We start from the raw sequence: 17,636 nt of genomic DNA on the forward strand, positions 1-17,636 counted from the left end.
TGCGGTTGAATGTGTCTGGTCCAACTCCAATCAGATGTGATCATCCCTATGCCCTTCAAAGATCAGAACTCTTGATGTATAAACTTGAGAGAGTTGCGTTACTGTGTCTCATACTGTAGTCCATTAAAATACATTTGGCGAATAAATCACTGAAAAACAACGTAATTTTCACTTTATGTGGAGTGACTGTTTATACTGCATCTTCTTCCTGAAGCGCCGTTTGGAATTCGTCCTCCGTCTGTGTGTGTGTGCGCGTGTTTAAGTGCCCTCAAAGGTGCATACACGGAGAGACGCGTTTCAAAAAGCAAGCTTAAAATCTTTCTGTTCTTGACAAGACACATACAAACAAAATGATCTCGAAATACCACAGTTAGACATGTGTGTGTATATATTGTGTGTGTGTGTATTTACATTCTATTGAAAATGTTTGCTCTTTTGGGCCATTTTCGGCCGAAAATTTTCGGTGGCTGAATATTCGGTGCATCCCTAACGTTTACTTAATATTTAATTAGACAGATCAATCTTTTCTATTCATTTTCCATTAAATTATGTGATCTGGTGAGTTTAAAGCTCCGTTTTACCCTGTTTGTTTCTTCAGCAACTGGCGCGGGGCGAGCGTATCGTCCACTCCTGGGTAGTAAAGTATACCCCATTTCTCACAACATACAGACCATATACACAGACAGATGACTTGCTGATTTCTCCTGTGTTTATATGAAAATCTTATTTATTCACTTGTGTTTTATCTGAACTGGATTAACATTAATCATGGCACATTTGAGGTCGTGAGATAAATGTTAATGTTGTTTATTTGATATTTATGCAAACAAAAGTGCACTTACATGTAAAATCATTTTCAAATCAAAACTTTAAATTGTTAGCTAATGACTTAAGTTACTGGGATCTGTGAAAATTACTGAAAATCTGTGGTAGTGTCATAGTGATGTAAAATTTTCATACCATTTCAGATCTAGTTTGTACTTTGTTTACATTTGACTCATGCCGTGTGATCGAGATGCTTGCAGTTAGGCCTACACATATGACGTGTGTCTTAAATATGCTCCATAAAATGTATTATTGAACTTCAATGTCTTCAGGTGATACAAGAAATCACTAAAGAGAAGATAGTGTCATGATTCTGCCATCTTGTCCTTTGTTTAACCTAGTCTTGTGGCAGGATCTTGACAGACCCATGTTTTGTGTGGGATCACGTGGTCTCAGTATTGGTTTTACTAGACCACGTGTTCCCTGTGTCTTGTCACTTTTACCCCGCTCCCTTGTCATCCTCCTCTTTATTGTTTTACCGATGTCACCTGTTGTCCTCATTAGTTCTCCCCTAGTTAAGGTCCTTGTATTTGTTGTTCTGTGCTTGTGCATTGTTTCATGCCTGTGAATGCTCTGTCATAGTTAAGTCTTGTCATATTCAGTGACTTGAAGATTTAGTTTTCTGTCAGTTTATTGTTAAGTGTATTCCAGTTTAGTGTCTAGTCCTGTTTCCAGTTGAGTGTTTATTCTGTCATATTAGTTATCCTGTTTATGTGGTTTTGATCCCTCGTGGGCCTTTGTTTTCTGTTTATTTAAATAAAGTGTTTGTGTTTATCCAAACCTCTGTCTGCGCTTGGATTCTCTATTACACACCATAACATAGTTCCTCACACATAATTTTTTTGTTGCCATCAGCAACCAATCCCATTTCAAACAGGTTGTTTGCTTTGATATCACTTTAGTACCACTGTGTGTTTAAACTACCATTAACCTTGACTACAAATGTTTTTAAAGCAGTTCCAGTTCCTCTCAATAAGATATAACCTGTATTACGAGTTTTTCTTATTCTCTCGTTTGCGTGACCCTTATTTTAGCAGGTAGGTTTTTATAATAGCATTATCCCTGTTAATAGCTCTGTTTATCTTAACCCCAGCTGCACCTATTAAAATCAAAATCACAGCTCTTTCAGTTTATTTTCAGCACTACACTTACATTGATCACATGATTCACCTCATGACGCAATTTTCCTCAATCAACAATAAAGATTTTTTTTTCTCAACCAGGAAGTCACACTAAAATAATACAGATGAAGCAAGATTTTAACTATTATTTATAAACTTCATAAAAACTAATCATAAAAGTCAAATCATGGAAAGTATGTAAATCCTATTTCTGCCTGTGTGTAGCACCTTAGGTTCTATATGTCCTTATTAATGATCCCTGAGTTGGAAAAAAGTACCTCAATTTAGCTTTAATAATAATAATACAATTATAAAACAATCATAATTGTACATCTAATACAATACAAAAAGAAACCTAAATGTAACAAAACTTTTACAATAATTTACAATAAATACTAAATAACATTACAATATCAGGTACTCAATTATAAAGTAATAAACCAGCACTACTTGTACTGATAATATGCATTACTCTCATTTGTAAGTGGCTTTGAATGTTTTGTAAACCTGAAAGGCAAAGAATGCAAAAAAGCTGTGTAATTCCAAACTTCTGTGTAATTCCAAAGCGTGATTTATACTTCTGCGTCGGACCTACAAATATGCCGTAGGCTGTGCGTAGCCCTGCATAGCTTGATGCGCACCTCTTCAAGAATGTAACAATGCATCCATTATATGCGGAATGCAAGCGCTGTGGTCTACTAGAACCCCTACCTCATGTCAAAAAATGTCTGTGTCGCATTTCCTTATACACATTTCCGCTTGCAATGATAAAAACAATATTGATACGAAGTTGAATAAAGACATTTAACAACTCAAGCTGCAAAAAAGTCACTGTCTATTTGCTGCCATCACTGCCTTTGCTTCTCCAACAACATACACAACAAGCTGCTTCTTCTGCTTTTGTCTTGCGATAAATTCTTTGCTGCCCTAATATTTTTTGTTTAATCAACTCCGATTTGCAAGTCATTTCAACTTACTATTATTTATCTTGACTAGAGATGAGGTGTTATAACTTATAAAATGTTGACATAATTCAACTATATTTTATAAGTTGTAGCAATCAGAGCCAGAGTGGCACTCATTTCATTCCTAAATTTTCATGCCTTAGACCGGCCCACTTTAGTTTACTTAAGTTCAATTGGTAACACCAATTTTTTTTTTCAATTTACAATTTCAGTTTAGGTGAACATTTTAATTTGGAAAAAGTAATTATTAGTACCAATTGGTCTGTTTTTTTTGGCCGTGAGGGAAGATGTTGTCAGGCCACTAGGTTGAAGGTTGCTGTCCCTAGGCTGCCTGCACCCACAAAAGCCCCACTTGCATTATTTGCTGGTGGGAAATGTCCCCATCACTTTATGCCAGTGTTGTATAAAGTACTAGAAAGCAATACTTGAGTAAAAGTACAAGTATTGTACTAGAAAAAGACTTTGGTAGAAGTGAAAGTTGTCTTTTAAAATATTACTCAAGTAAAAGTCTTAAAGTATCTGATATTTACTGTACTTAAGTATCAAAAGTAATTTTCTGATATCTAATGTACTTAAGTATTAGAAGTAAAAGTAAAATTTTTTTTTTTAAAGCAAGCGGTTAGAACTTAGATTGTGAACTTTATTGTGGCTTTCTTATAGTAAAGCATATTCAGGGTTCCCATTATCCTCTTATTCTTAATCATCAAATAAAAATCTGTCTTTTCCAGGACTTTTCAGGCACAATTCTCTTAAGTTCAAAGGGCAAACAGCATATTTTTAGAGCTGACATCAAATAAAAAGCTGAAATTTCACTTTTGTATGAACTTCAGGTAAAACATGAGCATATTTTTGAAAAAAAGTGGTGTACTCCTTTAAGTTAGCTGCTCTACTAAGAAAAAAATGCCAACTCGTTGTGTGGCAATGAAAGCACTGTGACTTTGATCAAAAATGCAAGCGTACATTCACAATGTCTAACATTAGCACAACATTATCCTATAACCACTGAGTTTTGATTTAGTTAAAGGGGCGGTGAATTTGTTGATTTTATTGTTTTATACTGTTGCCGGATGTCTACTTCTGATGTCCGCGTGGTTTTTACATTCAAAAACATCAAAAACAATAAGTAATAGGCTATTTTGTAACATGGATTAGTGGCTGTCTGGAAAAATGGTTCGTTTGAAGGGGCGGGCCGCATTGAAGACCTGGACGTAAACACCCACTGCTATGATTGGACGGCTTCATTCCCCGTCATTACATGTGGTGAAATGTTTTAAAAACATTAATGTGATAAAAATAGCAGCCGAACACAAATATGTTTGAGCCACAAAAGATTCTGGGTGCTAAATATGATACACATAAATGACAATACGTATATTAAAGTAGAAACAAAACTCGACGTGCCAAAATACCGTATACAACACAGTAAGCGCGCATCAGAATCTAAACTGCGGCTAATAAATCGTTATCAATAACTTTGTATAATTCGATTGTGCTTGTGAGGTTGCTTTTACATTCACGTAATTTTACATACCACAGTTATATGATAAAAAAATAAGCTTTGTTGAGTGTTTGACCTTTCAAACGTAACTCGCCTAAATTACCGTATACAACACAGTAAACGGGCATCAGAATCTAAACTGCGGCTGATAAATCCTTCTTTATAAATAACAAAGTATATTTCTACCGTTAAATTACAGTCGTGTGGTGTATCTTTATTAATCGTTTAATGTTTTTAGTACATTAAAACAGTCAAACATACGTGTTCAGACACAGATGTTACAACAGGACATATCAAGCGATCTCTTCTAACAAAGCAATAGTGAAACGCAGTAACTTAAATAAAGTAAAATGTCTTACTGTGTATAATGCTGTGTCATTGTTGTCAGATCCAATATAAGTGGTGCTTTTAATCACAGTCTCTCTGCAAATCCAGCATCGACTTCTTTCCAAATGAATCCGTGTACACAAAGTTAACAAACACTCCCCACACGAGCTGGAACTTCTTAAAAAAGCAAACTTTTTCCAAGCCTCCGAATTAAAGTATTTAGCTTCTGTGTTGTTCCCATGCGGTTCTTCCACAACCGAAAATGCGTTTCCAGTCGATCACCGCGTCAAAATAAAAGTCTCTCAGAAAAAATGTATTTAAAAGTCATTTTGGTTACATTTGTCAATCTTTAAAGACATATTTACTTGTTGAGACACACGTGTGTCACGCGAAGCTGTGGGCGGGGCTACAAAAGTGGTCCTTGTATTTGGCTATGGGGCGGTGCTTCAATTCTACTTTGACGTCATAGATTTCCGAATTCCACACTGGCTTGTTTTACTGGCTTGGTGCCAAAAAGTGTTATAATTCAGTAGCACGGACGTTTTCAGTTCTGAAACTTGCAGGATGTTCATTTAAGTATGATGACCTCTTATATAACAAATTATCAAGTTAAAATTGAGTATTTGATTCACCGCTCCTTTAACATAAAAGGAAATCTCAAGTTTGACAAAACGTATGATGCTTTTGAAGACGTGAATACAGTCCTTAACACTTTCTTTCTAACCTGCCACTGATAGCAGTTTTAAAAAATATTTCTCAATCTAACATTAGCCTACCGGAGGGAATATTCGGCCGGCAGTTATGCTATAATGTTACCATAAACAGTTAAGCGTGTTCCAGTTGAGAGTTCTCTGTGAATTAAATAAATCCATGGGAAAATCAGCGGTGTAACGTTAACGTTTATTAAACATGGGCGCCTGGCCATCACATTAGACACATTACCTTGAAGTGATTCTTCAGGTTGGACGGGGAGTTTTTAAATGACAAAATGTAAGTGATTTTCGGTAGGCATCAGAGGCACTTTATTCGGTCATCGGGAATCTTTCATTCCAATGTACAAAAACATTTCTTACAAATACGTCCACGGGTGTATAACGTTAGCTTTCTCACCCTGTTCATCGTCGAGGTGGTCGATTACGATAACGCGAGGTCCTCCGATAGGTGCTTTCATTGCAGTTACAGCTGTGCTTCCTCATCCTTTGGCAACACTACGCTAAAATAGAGTGTGCGCTGCGTCCCAAACCGCATACTTCCATACTATATAGTAGGCAAAAAGCACTACTTCTCGTATTCTTTGTCTACTATATAGGATGGAAGTAGGTGGTTTGGGACGCAGCGAGAGTGTGCGGAGCGTGCGTAATGCAATCTAGAAGCACTGATTCGCCAAAACCTCCCTTATTGAGGTCGCACACATTTCTTCTGATTTTATTTTGTAGTAACGAGTAACGAATATGCTTAGTGGAAATATATCGGAGTAAAAGTATACATTTTATCTAGAAAATGTAGTGGAGTAAAAGTGAAAGTTGACATAAATTTAAATAGCGAAGTAAAGTACAGATACGTGAAATTTCTACTTAAGTACAGTAACGAAGTATTTTTACTTCGTTACATTACAACACTGCTTTATGCCCAAGTTGTTTGTATTCCGACCACTTTAGAAATAAACTGGAGCGTGACTTGATCTCAGCTAAAACCCATGTCATACTGTTTGATTTCAACTGTGACTGTACAACAAAGACTTATAAAATAACTTATAACGGAATAAAACTCCAGACCAAAAAGTATCCTGACTTAGGCTTGATGGCATTTACAGAGAAATGACTCCACCCTGACATCCCTAGTTCCGTGGTTAAGCTTGAAGTGTTTTCCCTTGTTAGTGCAGATAGGGATGAACACTCTGGAAAGACAAGAGGAGGTGGTGTCTGTGTCTACATCAGGGAAGCACAGTCGCGTCAATACACTATGAGAGAGACTTTGTGTACTCCTGATGTGAAATTGTTTTTATCAATGAGGCCATTTTTTCTTACGCGAAAATACTGGAGCATCGCTATCTGTGTAGTTTATGTTCCTCAAAGCGGGAATGTTGTTAAAGTGTCCAGCTATATTATTGACTGTGTTAACAAGCAACTAAAGCATACTCCAGGATCTTTATCCTTGGTGGGGAAAACTTGAACTTTCACTTCCAGGATATGAACAAGACACCAGAGGGAACAAGATTTTAGTTAAATATTATGGTAATGTTGAAGGATGCATACGTGGCCAAGGCCCCCTAATCGAACTGTGATCACAACACGATTTACTTGATTTCAATTTACAGAACACTATAAAAAAGGTCTAAGCCGTAAAACAAACATAGTTTCTGTCTGGTTCAACGACAATATTGAAAACTTAAGAGGCTTTTTGCTTCCACATAGTGGGAACTTTTTCATGGGATGCCACAGAAACTATAACTGATTATATTAACTTTTGTGTGGATACAGTTGTGGAGAAAAAAAACTGTTACTGTATTCCATAACAAAAGTTATATAACACAAGAAGTCAAGGACTGTCTAAATAGGAAGAAGCTTGCTTTTATTAATCATTTTTATTAAAATCAAACAAAAATTAATCTAAAAAGGAATTGAACTCCTTATTGAACAAGGCAAAAAAAGCACACAGACATTATACATTTTTTTTTAAATTAGGCGACTCTAAAAAACTGGGAAACTACAAAAGCAGTGACTAACATGGCATCACCTCGCAGAAGGCAGTAATCGAATTGAAGAATAGCACATGTAATTCTGGTCGGAGGCTGTTTGACCCACATAAAATAGGTCAATTACTTATAAACAATAGAAATATATAATAATCCACAGGTCCCGTTGGAATTTCAGTTGTTTTTGTTAGAAACTTGTGACTATGAACTTTCTCCAGCATTTTGTTCTATTTTTCACAAATCTTTTGATTATTCTATCCTTGTCGGAAAAATCTATAATTACACCAGTTCCCAAGAAACATTTTCCAGAGGAGTACTGTGATTTTAGACCTGTGGCTTTGAAAGACTTGTTGTAACTTAAAGAATCAGGTTAAACCATTCCTTGATCATCTTCAGTTAGCATACAAAGCTGGACAAGGTACGAAGGATGCTATTAACTGTATCACTCATCTCGTAAATAGCCGTTTGAAAGTTTACTCCCCAAGCATTACTCACTTTTTAGGAAGTTCAAGAGTTAAAAGTGTATTCATTCTGTATTCAGTGGTTTTATTCTTTTAATTATTACACTTTGATATTGATCAATTTGGACTAAAAAATATTAAGGTCTGTGGGGGACCATAGCCCAGTAATAATTGATGGTAAATATACAAATATTTAGGAGTTCATATAGATCTTTCTTCCTTTATTCTTCATGCCATTCTACCATCTATGGCTATATTCATAGCAAAAACTGCTTAATCCATACACATGTTGGGGAGAGGCAATTTGGCATCCCCAATTCACCTAACTTGCATGTGGCCTGTGGGAGGAAACCAGAGTACCTGTAAACCCACACTGACACATGGAGAACATGTAAACTGCACACAGAAAGGCCACCTGACCTAGCCGGGGCTTGACCCGAGGAACTTCTTGCTGTAATGCAACAGTGCTACAGAGCCACTGTGCCGCCAATATTAGTGGCCTATGTTTAAGACTACAGCAGAGGTTATATTTTCTGTGTAAGCTAAAAGTGTTTGGAGTGAACCAAAGGGTCATGTTTCTTTTTTATCAGTCTGTCTTTAAGAGTTTAATAAGAGATAGAATCACTGCATGGTATGAAAATGTGAGTGTTCAATTAAAATCAAAACTAGGACTGAAATATATAGCTCTAAAATTTGTAGGTTGGAATAAAAACGACCTATACAGGACAATTATGAGGCATCTGTCCTTTAGCATCCTAGGAAAATTGTTGCTAATGAGTCACACATTTTATACGCAAATTTAATAACCTGTTTCCTTCCGGGGAAAGATTCAGAGTCCCGATATTTTAGTCTAACTGGTATAAAAGCTTTTGACACTGACAGAATTTTATCAGAGGTAAAATCTGATCACACGTTCTCTCGTTCTTCAATTCCGAAAGAAACCACTGGTGCTTACCACGTGTTATATCATTACACAAGCACACTGTAGTTCACTTAACGCTAGCTAGGATGACATACTGAATGTGACGTTATAAATACATGATGATTTTGCTTTTAAATGATTGTAATAGTGAACAGGGAGCTATATACCCAGATTTACAATCACAGTGGGTCTCACAAAAACAGTGGATCTCATTCACTAATAATTGCATACATTTTTCGTATTTAAACACACACTTGAACTTCTCACAAAAACTTTCCGCCTAATTCACAACATGTGCGTATGCACATGAGTTTGTTCTTATACTTGTTCTTACGTTAGTGAATTCAAATTGTTCTACATGAGTGGCCGCGTGCACGAGGTTGGTAATTTGCATAAAACACGCCCAAAACAGCTCCATATAAGGGTTTTCCAAGTGCTGCGCTGGTCCACAGAAAATTTTAGAGCAGTTTGTCATAAAAAGCAAAAGAGCTCAAAAAGACATCCAAGATCACATTTCTTATTGATAAAGTTCTGTTTTGCATTTTTTATTTGCTGTCGCTGGAGTAAGTCAGTTCTGTCCACTGACCGCAGTAACATTAAAGAAGTATTGGATGCTTTAACAAATATGGAATTTAATTAATATGACAGAGACGTGCATTTCTATCAAAAATAAAACGTTTACATTATAGGGTTAAGCATACGCTTTCATACAGAGATTTTAAAAGTGAGGAAGGAAAGTGTGACGATTTGTCATTACGTCATCTTCTTTATATGTATAGAAAAAAGAAGGCTATAATAATGTATAATATAATGTATATAATAATAATAATAATATAGATCATATAAAATAATATATAATACAGAAAATATTATAATATAAAATATAGTAATTAAAATTTTATATATCAACATTATTATAAACGTTATAATTATAGCCTAGTATTTGATTATAGTGTACGTGATTATTGCTTACGAGTTTTAGGTTTTTGCGTACATTTAGAAGTAATTTTGATACGAAAGTTTTTGTTGAATCACAATTTGTTAGTGAAAACATCCGTACACACATTTTTTTTCAAGTTGCGCTCACATCCTGAATATATCCAGCAAAAGTAAATTGCAGCCTTTTCTGTCTGCTTCTGTCTGAAATAACCATGTAATTTTTCCAGAAACTAGTCACTATTTCCCCCAGTGAGCACACAAATTGACACTTGGAGCACCATGGCTGATACCGTAGCTTGTGGTTTTGTGAAGGGTCAATTAGTAAATCATCACCTGGGGTCTCATTTATAAAGCGTGCGTACGCACAAAACAAGGCTTAAAACATGTGTATGCCAGTTCCTACTTAAAGGCGCTCTAAGCGAATAATGTGCGACGTCACTTCCTGTTGATGTTTGAACTGTTTTCAAACAGACAAGAGCGTAGCTAACTCCTCCCCCTCCCCCTCCCTTCCGTGCTTTCATGAACGCGCCCAACCCCCACCCCCAAATCCTTCTTGTCGTTTATTGGCTGGAATACTTTGTTTTGTGTTGTGCTGCTAGGTTTGGCCATTTGTTGATATTGCCGTTTGTGAAGCCTGGGATGTCTACAGAGATCGCGTTTTTTTACAGTTTGATCAGCGGACAGGCAGCAAGCAGATAGTGAGGAGATGTTTCCGGTATGTAACAAAAAATGTTTTATGGTCTAAAACGCTTCAATTCGCTTAGAGCACCTTTAAAGGTTGTGATCTATAAAAAAACCTTAATGGGAGAATGGGCTTGCATGGTGGAATCTGAGGATGATTCATGTACGTACACTTGCATGCAATCTGTGATTTATAAAGGGGAACATTGCTTTGTTTTACAAGTCTTAATATTTTTTTATATTTTGCATACGTAGACGTTTAGTAATTATCCTACACACAGTTTTATAAATGAGACCCCTGGCCTTTTCTGCTCTAGAACAAACCTTAAAAACAGTATTTATACGTTTTTTTTTTTTTCATTAGAGGCATGCTGGAATGACTGGTTTTAGTTGTCTGGAGGCATTTTGAGGAGGATGCAAGAGTAGAGTGACTGCATTCCTTAAAATCTGTGCTTATTAGTTTCAGGCAGAGCCAGCTGATCTTGATCATGAGCTATTATAGAGGTATGTTCCAGTTTCTTTATCCACACAAGACATGTGTCAAACCTGTCAATAGTTCTCTCACTTAATGACTCTTAATGCCCCACCCCCTTTCTAAGATTTCTTTTAAATAAAATAAAATCAAAACTTTGAAGTCAAACTCATTAAATGTCCATTACTTTGTCAAAGAATGAAAGTTAATCAATACATAAATGCTGGCACAAATCTAAAGGGGCTTTCACATAGGAAGCGGTGCGCGCTGCACTATGAAACCCATTTATTTCAATGGCTTGTTCCGCGCGACGGCGGTTTGTTGTTGCGTCGATCAAAGCGCGGGCGCAGTGAGCGCAGCTTGTCAAAGTTCAAAATAGTTTAACTTTTGCGCTGCGCTGTGTGACAATTACCCGCAAAACGGGGCGTCCAAACAAAATGGACGAAGAGTTTATACTCGGGTCTGGCCAGCAGAGCACAAGCGGCGAGCGCAGCGCACACCGCTTCCTATATGAAACCCACTTAAGGAAGCATACGCAGATTAACAAATACTTCAATATGACAATTTTTTTTAATTGTAGTAGCATTTATCCATTTAACCACTTTAAAGCAACTGTTCACACAAAATTGAAAATGTGCTCAAAATTATTCCAAATAATACTCTGAAGCAAAAAAAGCAAAAACTTTTTACAGTTTTCCCAGTGGCTTTTAGAAATGTATTTTGAGTCTTTTGGCGGGCCGCTGTCCTGAAGAGCTTAAAACCCTAAAAAACACACCTAATGAAGTGAAAATGACAAGCAAATGTGTTTGATTAGGGTTAAAAACTAAACCCTGTAGGAAACTGGCTCTTAAGGAACAGAGATGACAAACTCTGACAAAGATTATTCCTACAGCACAGCCTAGGCAGTGACGATACATAAATATTATCCCATACTTTCAGCAAAACGTAAAGAGAAGTACCCCAACACTAAAGCCAGGCACTAGTTATTGCTTTTCTTTTCCCTCTCTGTACTTGCTGGGTTTTTTTTTTCATTTTGTTTTTACTGTAAAGCGCTTTGAGAATTAACATTTAAAGGCGCTAAATAAAATAAAGATTATTATTATTATTATTATTATTAAACCATAAATTTTTCCCATATGAAACTTACCATGTCAACGGTGACACTCCTCTGTAAAAAGCCTTTGTGCCATCAATAAGAGAGGGCATAAATAGTCCTTTGCGAGTGGCTGATGCGGTTGAGAGATGTGATGCTGTATTCATGACATTGTGTACTATTGCTTCACTGACGTCAAGTGTAGCCTCAGGTGTGCAACAGGTGTGCTGCAGGTTATCGCCTTTCCTCTCTAATCTCCTGGCATATTCATCACTATAGAGATCTTTTTTGAGTAATTGTATAGTAAATACTTGTATAGCCGGTTCATTAAGCCCCACATTTTCAGAACAACTAATGAACATTGCACTTTGACACTTAAATGAACTTCAAACACAATTATGTAAATTCTTCAAATGTCAAATTTTAGATAAGCAAATAAAAGAAAGGTTATAAATGTTGAAGTATAGTGATACTAAAATGTTTCAATATATAAAAAGATTTCACATACACTACCGGTCAAAAGTTTTGAACACTTGAAAGAAATGTTAACAATGATCTTAAAAATAATTTAAAATTAATGTTTTATTGTTAAATGCTTGAAATTAAGAGCCCGGTTTACATTTGAACTCCTTCTATAATCTTTAAAATTCATCATAAGTTGAAACTTCAAGAAGCTTCTTGGTGAAATGACACATGTATTGTTTTGCAATGCAAAATCTTGTTTTGAATGCTTAGGATTCTATTTCTCAGTATATCGTCCTCCTCTATGTCTCTGTTTCTTATCTTTGCTATCAAGCTATCAGTACACTCTAAGAAAGGATGTGTTAATTTTAACACATTGTTTTGTGTTATCCTATTTAACACATTATGTGTCATTTCGTGTTGATTATGAGTTCAAATAAATAAGAGGGATAACACCAGATCCTAGTACGCAGGTCCTAGTCCAAGCTCCTGTCCTGTCTTGGTTGGACTACTGGCTGGGCTTCCAGCCTGCATGACCAAACCCCTACAGATGATTCAGAACGCAGCAGCAAGAGTGGTCTTCAATTAGCCAAAGAGGGTGCACGTCACTCCTCTCTTTGTCAAGTTACACTGGCTTCCTATAGCAGCTCACATCAAATTTAAAGCACTTCTCCTGGCCTTTAAAACACCACTGGGTCAGCACCCTCTTACCTTCACTTACTTATACAGCCTTATTTACCCTCTCGATCCTTGTGCTCTGCCACCAAGCGACGGCTTGTGGTGCAATCTCAAAAGGAAAAAAACATTAACGCGTACATTCTTAGGAGCTGTTCCACAACTGTGGAATGATCTGCCGGTCGTGACACGATCTGTTGACTCTGTAGCTGCCTTTAAGACTCAGCTAAAAACCCATTGCTTCCGCCATTACCTCACTTCCTAATGTAGGACTTACTATCTTTCTCTTTTTTCCTTTCTCTTTATCTGTACATTTCTTAAAATAATAAAAATAATAATTTACTTACCAACCCTCGCCGATGTATACTGTTTTGGACTTGATGAGACTCGTATTGCTGTTCTTGTGTTGCTATAATTGTTTCTATTGTTTACCTCCTTTGTTAGTCGCGTTGGACAAAAGCGTCTGCTAAATGACTAAATGTAAATGTAAGATGTGTTAAAACAACACAAAGTGCGTTGTTCCAAAAATAACACAGAGATGTGTTAAGATGTCCTTAACTAGACACAAGATGTGTTATTTTAACACATTCATTTTAAGAGTGCATGTTTCACATATTCCCCTAACATTTTTCCCCCAAAAACCGTATTTTCCCGACTATAAGTCGCTCCGGAGTATAAGTTGCATCAATCAAAAATGGTCATGAAGATGAAGAAAAGACGATATGTTTAGCCAAGGCTATAGGTTCCTGTTTGCAACACAAACATGTTATTAAATTAAATTTAGTCATTTAGCAGACGCTTTTGTCCAAATCGACTTACAAATGAGGTAAACAATAAAAGCAATTATAGAAATTATAATTCCAGAAGCACTGGAAATAGTCTCATCAAGTCCAACACAGTATACATAGCCAAGGGTTGGTTAGTTTTTTTTTTTTTATAATTCTTCATATTATGGTTTGTTTGAAAAAAATGTAAACCTGGAATTTTTGAAGTTGAATTTACTTTTTTACATTTGGAAACCAGGGGGCATATTATAGAAACTTTCTATCTTAGGTCTTAACTTAAGATATGATGTGTTAAATTAAGATTTTTCACAAATTCATATTACAAAAGCAAATCTTAAGTTGATTTAGGATTCTCATCTTATCTCACCAAATCTTATCTCATCTCTAGTTAGGAAATCTCAAATCGCTTAATCATGTTCGGCTATAAACAGGTCTGTTACCAAGCAACCAGCAATGCGTGAGCTGCTGCTACCGTAAACAAAAGAATTGTCCTATTAATTTTAATGGGGCAGAAAAATAAATTTTATTAAATTCATTGTAATCATAGTCTGTGTTTTTTATTAGTGTTTTAGCACATCATCTGTGAGTAACCATTAAATTTAAACATTTAGCAAATGGGACTTACATATATAAAAAAACTATTCTTTCTAAGTGCTAGGATACTGTACATTTCAACATTTGATAGAGACATGAGAAGAAATAGATGCTGAGCCAAGTGTGTACTGTATCCATTATGATCCCATCAAGTGTTCACGGATAAGATAACTTAACTGTTTTTAAATAATGAGGGATTACAGAAATGTAAAGATCGCTCCATTAGTAAAAAACATTGTGATTATGTGAATGTATGAAGGTAAAAAACATTCAAAGAGTAATCCAAAAACAAAAATTGCTGTTTTTCATCCTCAACTTTGTTAAAAAATATAATACCATTCTCCCGCAGTTCTATCATAATGTGATTGTTTCAGCTGGCTATCATTAAAGTTTTAGGTTAGGACACCTGTGAGGTAACCCTACATTTAAGACCGTTTTTAGAATGTTTTGTCAAGTTAGGATGCTTCTGTAATACCACTTTCCTATCTGCAGTTAAGATAAGATAATGCATTTAGAAACGTCATTCTGTAATAGCTTTTGTCTTAAATGAGGTCCTAACTGAAATTACCATGCTTACCAAACAGTTAAGATAAGATTTTAAAGTTAGGATTTTTATGTAATACGCCCCCAGTTGTTTTATAAAATTAATCTGTAATAAAAGCTGAGTAAATTTAACCATACAATTCGAGTTCTTCCAACATTTAAAGTGTAGTGGACTTAATTTCAAATTGCTTAAACTTAAATTATTTGTAACATTTATTTGTAACATTAACTTCTTCATAGGCATATTGCTTCATCCAGCACCATAGTCTCTAAATTCTGTTGGAAACTGCACTGCACATAATAACATAAAGAACGCACATAAAAATTTAATTAAAATGTTTTGTCTCTGCAGACACTGCAGGTAAAGATATATAAAGTCTTGTTTTAACGTTTACTAAACGACAAAGTTTGTTAAAGTGCTTTAAATTTTTGCATTATCATTTTGATTCAATGTCGACAAATTAATTCAAAGTCGACAAATTTCCCTGATGAAATATAAAAAAAATATTTTATTACATTAATGTGTATTGTTACACAAATAATTGTGCTAAAAGTTTCTTTTATTTGATTCCATCTTTTTTTAGTTAAATTAATCCAACTTATTAAGTTCTTTTTCACAATGGTGGTTGATACTACCCTGAAAGTGTAGAGGTATGCACAAAGATTTAGTTTATTATTCCAAAGTGTGTTGCTACTAACCTTCCTGCAAATCACTTATCTGTTACTTTCTCTGTCATTCAGGCCAGATTTCTTATATATTAGTCTGCACTACCATCTAGTGGCATCATAGAGTACTACAGCGCACAACCTCATGGTTTACATTTCCCTCACATATAAAAATATATGTACACTGCACATTTCCCTACAACTATAAATACATTTCACCTACCTTAAATAAATAAAGCAGTTATATAATGTAATAGCCACTGTTCTTTTTAATACAGATCTTAAACTCGCTTGTCTACAAGTTGAGAAGCAATGTAATTCACATGCTCATGGCCACAGATAGGGGGCAACCCCACACCCCCGTCTCTGTGGCGCAATCGGTTAGCGCGTTCGGCTGTTAACCGAAAGGTTGGTGGTTCGAGCCCACCCAGGGACGAACATTTATTTTTTTCTGCATTCAATTATTATAACAACATGAAAATAAATATATAAATAAAATAAAAAATAATAAAATATTTAAATGTTTAAAATAGCAAAAATAACAAATATGAAATTCCTTTAAATACAAAACCTGTCCATACAATTTGTGTTAAAGCAAAAACTATTGATATGTAAGATGATACATCACAGTGCACATGTGAGACAAATGTTAATAACCGTATGTTTTTTTAAGCATTATGCTGTATTATCTTATTAAGAAATTGAAATTAAAAACGAGCCGTCCCTGGGTGGGCTCGAACCACCAACCTTTCGGTTAACAGCCGAACGCGCTAACCGATTGCGCCACAGAGACAAGATGGCACAGCTGCTGAAGTAATGGGATTTTGTCTATGTTTGTCTGTCTGGCAGGTCTACAGTTTGTTATTAAACACACATATTTTAAAAAATCTGCTCAGTAGAAGAAGGCTCTATGAATTTAATTGTATATGTTAGAAAAAAAATAGACAAGAACTCAAGTTAAAAACTACCAACAGCTAGCCTAGTAAAATTGTCCGCCCAACGTGGGGCTCGAACCCACGACCCTGAGATTAAGAGTCTCATGCTCTACCGACTGAGCTAGCCGGGCTTGCAAATAAAACAACAGAAGGTCCTTCCAGATTAGGAACAGTACAGTACAGAACAAAAACGTTTAGCTCACGCGGAGAGAACAATAAGCCGTTAATAATGGACAATTCCGTAGAGGACGTGCTGAGACAGTCGAGTTGGCAGATGATCACCATGTTTATGTTTCACGCAGATATTGTTGATGAAAAACTTGCATATCTAAATGCCCAGGCGAGAGTCAAGTGTTCAGTCAGTTAATAATAAAGTCATGGGTGTTACTTCGCTGCAGCTTTCTCATCCACAGAGCGGACGCTGTTAATACACATATAGAAAACCCTTTAAAGGTTTTTATTCAAAGCGGTTTTAAAGCAACACTAAAGAGTTTTAGCTTTGGCTCCCCCTACAGGCTGGAAGCGGAATTGTCCTTTACCACTGTTGTGAATAATTTAGCCTACTGCAGCAAAGCTGGCTCGGATTGTAGGTCTGCCATAAAGCAAGTTATTGTAGTTTTCACTCCAACTACAGGACCGCGACCCGACGGTTGGAAACTTCTTTGGTGCGGTTTTGGCAGATAGAGGGCTGCAAAGCGAATGTGAAAGTGCCGTTCACCCCGTTTCGAGTGGATGAACTTTTTTGGAAACGTTATTTTAAGGTAAAAAAAAAACTCTTTGGTGTTGCTTTAATGCTGGTAAGCAAGCAGTTATATTATGGCGCCTTGTATTTGTGTTGATCAGTTAGATTAAAGTACTTTTAATATTTAAAACTCCATCTAGAGGCAGACAACGCAAATTCTGTCATTCGGTTTCACTTTTTTCACACATTCACTGTATGATTTAACAAAATATCATGGAAAAGGCACCTTTTACAG

The 17,636-nt window shown here is 35.9% G+C and overlaps 1 protein-coding gene and 3 non-coding genes across 4 annotated transcripts in view; 1 reads left to right on the forward strand and 3 right to left on the reverse strand.

Moving 5' to 3' along the window:
• Positions 1-12,159, reverse strand: part of helz2c (helicase with zinc finger 2c) — an 88,972-nt gene extending 76,813 nt beyond the window's left edge. The window contains exon 1 of the mRNA XM_065294308.1: positions 12,054-12,159. The gene's annotated coding sequence lies outside the window, so the exon portion shown is untranslated. The remainder of the gene's footprint in view (positions 1-12,053) is intronic.
• Positions 12,160-16,086: 3,927 nt separating this feature from the next.
• trnan-guu (transfer RNA asparagine (anticodon GUU)) lies at positions 16,087-16,160 on the forward strand. The gene has a single exon. It is a non-coding gene; the product is annotated as a tRNA-Asn (tRNA).
• A 283-nt stretch (positions 16,161-16,443) lies between these two features.
• Positions 16,444-16,517, reverse strand: trnan-guu (transfer RNA asparagine (anticodon GUU)). Its single transcript has one exon. It is a non-coding gene; the product is annotated as a tRNA-Asn (tRNA).
• A 200-nt stretch (positions 16,518-16,717) lies between these two features.
• trnak-cuu (transfer RNA lysine (anticodon CUU)) lies at positions 16,718-16,790 on the reverse strand. The gene has a single exon. It is a non-coding gene; the product is annotated as a tRNA-Lys (tRNA).
• Positions 16,791-17,636: the final 846 nt, after the last annotated feature.

The sequence above is a fragment of the Paramisgurnus dabryanus genome, chromosome 2 (assembly GCF_030506205.2).
Source record: "Paramisgurnus dabryanus chromosome 2, PD_genome_1.1, whole genome shotgun sequence".
NCBI classification, from domain to species: domain Eukaryota; kingdom Metazoa; phylum Chordata; class Actinopteri; order Cypriniformes; family Cobitidae; genus Paramisgurnus; species Paramisgurnus dabryanus.